The sequence below is a fragment of the Pongo pygmaeus genome, chromosome 7 (genome assembly GCF_028885625.2).
Source record: "Pongo pygmaeus isolate AG05252 chromosome 7, NHGRI_mPonPyg2-v2.0_pri, whole genome shotgun sequence".
Lineage (NCBI taxonomy): Eukaryota > Metazoa > Chordata > Mammalia > Primates > Hominidae > Pongo > Pongo pygmaeus.
In genome coordinates, this window is record NC_072380.2 from 107586978 (window position 1) to 107592183 (window position 5206).

Genomic DNA, 5206 nt, shown 5'->3' on the forward strand with positions numbered 1-5206 from the left:
ACCTCGCCCATTCTGCCCCAAGCCCACAGCCCAATTCTCACCCTGGGTGGGGGGAATCAAGGCAGCCATAGCTCAAGAGTGTGTGCCAACAGCAAGAATTCCTGATTATTAATCCATGCACGCTGACATTGGGTTCCTATAAGCAGGTTGTGGTCTGCACTGTGAAGCTGGTTAAGGTAACTGCAGGCCTGCCCAGCTCCCCCGGGCTTAGGACCTCTTCAGGAACCTGGCTCCCTTGTCACATGTGGCCCCTGCATTTCACTTAGTGAAAGAGAATCTTGTCTTCTTGTTAGCCTTTGATCTCTGGAGCTGCCCCTTTCTATTTTAGTCTTAAATTCCTTTCCCATTACTGTGCCTCAGTAGGCAGGTCTTCCTCAGACCAGTTTTGCACTGCAGTCCTCCTGGCAGGTTGCCTCCTATAAAATGTCCCTCTTTGGTGGGGTGTGGTGGCTCATGCCTGTAATCCCAGGGCTTTGGGAAGCTGAGGCGGGTGGATCATCTGAGGTCAGGAGTTCGAGACTAGCCTGGCCAACATATTGAAACCCGGACTCTACTAAAAGTACAAAATTACCTGGACATGGTGGCATGTGCCTGCAATCCCAGCTACTCTAGAGGCTGAGGTGGGAGAGTCGCTTAAACCAGGAAGGTGGAGGTTGCAGTGAGCTGAGATTGTGCCACTGCACTCCAGCCTGGGTGACAGAGCGAGACTCTGTCTCAAACAAAAACAAAAACAAAAACAAGTCCCTCTTCAAGGCCCACACACTTGTCCAGAATCTACATTTCTAATGCTTAAATAGGATCTGCCCTTCAAAATACAAACATACAGTAGGGTCCTCTGAAGTTACTATGGAAATTAGGTTAGAAAAACAAGATTAATATACTTGAGGAAAGAAAATGGGAAACCTGAGACTAAGATCATGACCCCTGGAAAGGATGTGGCCGTCCCAGCCTCAAGAGCTCTCAGCTCTGGGCCACTCCCCTGCCTGCTCCCCGGCATGCTGGCCCCCACTGCAGGAGGGGACGTCCTCTCTCCCTGCCCTTCTAGCCCTGGCCAGCTCCCCCTCCTGCCCTCAGGAGTCAGCTGCAGGAAGGAACCGGAGTCGGCTTCAGCCTGACAATCACAGCAGGAAATAGCTAAACTCTCTTGGGAAATTTTGGGTCTGGTGAGACCCTGGGCCTCATTTTTGACCTTTGTCTCCAATATGGACCCTTCTTATACTCAGCCACACAGTACTCTGACTCCACAGCTCCCAACTCTTCCTATTACAGCACTGCCTGGCTCTTAAGGCTTTCGGCTTTGCCTTCTAGAAAGCTTGTTCCGTTGACAGGAGTTCCCCATGGCTGGGGCCCTCTCCTCCTTCTCACTGGAGCTGAGGACACAATGGATGACAGCCCTTGCGAGTGGAGGCTGCTCATTTTCCTGCCCCCCATTTACCTAAGGCCTGGAAGCCACTGTTGGCATTCTTGAAGCTTCTTACGGCTGTTTACAGGCAAATATGTGTTCATCCTCCTCTAGAAAATGCTTCTCCACTGAGATCTGTGCCATCCTCCTCGACCATCTGTCATGTTTAGAATTAGTTCATTTGCTGACAGAAAACCCAAAATAACAGTATCTCAAACACTTGAGATTTTATTTTTTAAGTTAAAGAAGTCTCCGAGGCAGACTGTCCTAAGCAGGTAATTTAGCTTCATGAAGTCTTCGGGGACCCACGCTTCTTCCCACTCATGGTTCTCCCATTCTTAAGGTGGGAGCCTCGTCTTACGGCCCAAGATGCGGCCCATACCTCAGCCACCATGTCAGAGCTCCAGGTTGGCCACGGAGGGAAGGGAACAGGAAGGGCTTCCAGAGCACCCTAGAGCAGGGACACAGCCACTCCCAGCGACTGGCTAGGATGAGCAATGTGATCTTAAAAAGTCTGGGTGCAATGGCTCTGGCTAAAACACCTCTTCTTGCTAAGGAAGAAGGGGCTGATGGATATGGGAGGGAGGTCTCAGTCTCTCCTATATCACCCTCATTACTGGCCTCCACACATCTTAGGTATCCCCTCACAAGCTCCGAGGACTTCACTGCTCGTTTCCCTCAAACTGTGCCATCATCTTTGGGAGTCCTCAGCATTGCATCAACCATCTCTTGATGGCTCCATTCAAGCTCTCCCTCCATCCAGCCTCCACCCTCAAGGCCACAGCAGGGAGCTTGTCATCCCAGCTTGGAAGTATCCAGCTCACCAAACTCTTATCCTTCCTGCTTGCCCTTCTCTCCCACGAAACCTCTTCTAGGATCTCATGGGGATCTTGAGTTCCTGGCCTTCTCCCCACTTACCAAGTAAAAGAGCCCATCCTCAATGCACTTCTGTTTCTGCCCCACTGCCTACCAGCCTCATGGTCTCCCGTCCTTGTGCCCATACTCCCTGCTCCTCCTGCTCTTGGCTGAGTCAGCCCTTGCCTCCACCGGCTGAGTCCGGCTCCTCTGCTGCGCAGATCATGCAGCCTCAGACAGCAGCTGCATCCCAGAGAGAAGTTACATGTTTTGTTGTTGTTGCTTCATTTTGGGAGATGCTGCTCCCAAAGCCTCTCACATGGACTTTGTCAGCTCCTTCTCTCATTTCCCTTCCCAGCCCTTTCAGACCCTAGCACTTTCCGCAAGCCTCCCTGCCTCCCAGCCATGACTGCTTCCGGTTTTTTGGAAGAGATGTCCTCAGGTGTGGCCGCCTCCACTTCCTGCCCTGTCATCAGCGAGCTTCTCTGCTTGTGTTCTCCTCTCTGCCCCCTTCTCTGAGGAAGGGTGGTCTCCTTGCTGAGCTAAGACTGAACTGTCCACAGGCAGTGAGCCTCTCATCCTCCTGCCTTCTCTGGATTACTCCTTTGAGTATCCTTCCATCGACTGTGCCTTCAACCTCTTCTTCAACGGCTTCTTCCTCCCTGGAAAGGAATATGAAGATCTCTTCCAAATTACAAAAGTCCTCCACGTATTGTGATCTCTTGGCCTATATAGATTGTTTTGCAGCAAAGATTGTTGAGAAAGTTGTCTACACTCCCTTTATCCACTTCTCCACCCCATTTGGGCTCCCACCCTTTCCTCTCTGGCTTCTGCTCTCACAATTTCCTGGAAACTGGGCAAAGGCTCCTACTTAGGTGGGCTTTCTGGGGCTCTACTTACAGACTCCCCTGGGGCAGGAGACACCATCAGCCACATCCCACCCCTTGGAAATCCTCTGCTCCCCTAGTTTTCCTGGCAGGACTGTTTCTCCACTCTGCTGTCTCCCAGGCCAGCCCCTTTCATCTGGGTGTCTTGGGAATGCTATGTTCTCCCAGCGTTCCTGCAGCCCGTGGCTCTTCTCTTCGCAGGGCCCATCTTCCTCCCCACAGTGATCTTTCACACCCAGGATGTCAGCTGCTGCCTACCCCCCAGCAGAGCCTTCTGGTTTGAGTGGAGCTGAGCTTGCCAGGCCTCAGCCAGTTCTGGGCATGTCTGGGGACCTGGTGAACGGACTAGCCCAGGTCTGTTTGTATGGGAACTAGCAGTGTCCCGGGAAAGAACCAGCCTCTTGTTTTGCCTCCTTAATGACAACCAATCGACATATTTAACTCTACACACATTAATAAGCACTCTTCTAGAAACTGGGGGTACGGCAGGGAACACAACAGACACAATTCTGGTCTTCATGGAGGCAGACAGACACAAGATAAGTAAAACCACATTGCAAGAAATGCTGAGGACAAAAAGCAGGGTGAAGAGATAGGAAAAGTGTGTGTGTGTGTGTGTCTGTGTGTGTGTGCAGTGTGTGTGTGTGTGTTGACATTTGCAATAGGGCAGTCACTGAGATGGTGACATTTGAGCAGAGACTGAAGGGTTGGTGTGTGACCACACGCATGGAGAGTATTCCAGGTTGAGGGACAGCAGGTTTAATGAAGCTTATGGGAGGCCATTGCTTTGGACTGAGCTCTTGCGCTAGGTCCAACAGACCAGACCGAGCCAGAATGGAGCCACTTGTGCTTGCCATATCATTAAACTTAACTTTAAAATGGGCCCATTTTCCAAAAAACAGGAAAATAATCAGAAGGGCACCAGCTTACCTGAGCCGGCATGATAAGGAAAACCCCTGTGTTTTAACACTATCAGGAAAGTCACTTCGAAACGAGCATCCCGCTTTGTCCTCCATTTCTGCTTCTTCAGCCCTCTTCTGCCTGTAAGCCCCGCCCCCACCACCTCAGTGCATCAGAGTACCTGTTCTAAATCTGTAGATGGTATGCTGCCCAATTCATGAATTGCTAATAAAAGCCAAATAGATCTTTCAACTAAATTTGTTTAAAAAGATTTTTTATAACAGTCCTGAGAGAACAGCAAAAATTCTTTGCTTGAGAACTGAAGGAAGCAGAGTGAATCAGGAGGGCCCCAAGATAAGGTCAGGCCAATAGTGGTAGAGGTGTGTGTGTGTGTCTGTGTGTGTGTGTGTAGGGTGGGGGTATTAGGGCTGATAACTTAGGGCTTTGTAAAAACTTCGGTTTTACTCTGAGGCAGGAAGACTAGGGAGGTTTCTTAGCAGAGGAGTGATGTGTTCTGAGTGATGTTTTAAAAGGCTCACTGTGTTAAGAATACACCAAAGGGCAGAAACAGGAAGACCTATGACAATAATCCAGGCAAGAGAAAATAGTGGCTGGGTCTGGGCTGGGAGCAATGGAAGTAGTAAGAAGAGACTAGAATCTGCTACCTTTTCAAGAGTAGTACCAACAGAATTTGCTCATGGTGGATCCACAGATGATGCTATTTAAGACAGAGTAATCCAGATGCTGGGTGTTATTGTCTACTTGGGCTATGCCTTCAGATTGCACAGTGTGGGATTAGGGTCTTTTTCCCTTGTAGCAAATGGATGTTCCCAATGTCAATCATTGTGGAAAGATGTTAATCCTGAGGCAGGAGAGGCATGCTTGGATAGGGGCCAGGGTGTTAGTGGGGACTGGGGCAGAGATGCTGGGGACCTTCCTGGTGATGGTAGTGTTGGTGTTGTTGGTGATGGTGGGGGTGGAGGCTGAATGAATTAGCCCTGATCTAGAGGCAGACCAGGACCCAGAAAAGGCTTGGCTGGTGAGGGATTAGGGTTGGGCTGGGTCCTGTTGGTTTTCAGTGAAGCTACTTCTAATTGTGGTCATACTTCACATGCTTTTTGTGCATTTGTTGCCTTTCAATGCAGACAGCAATGCCCTTGAC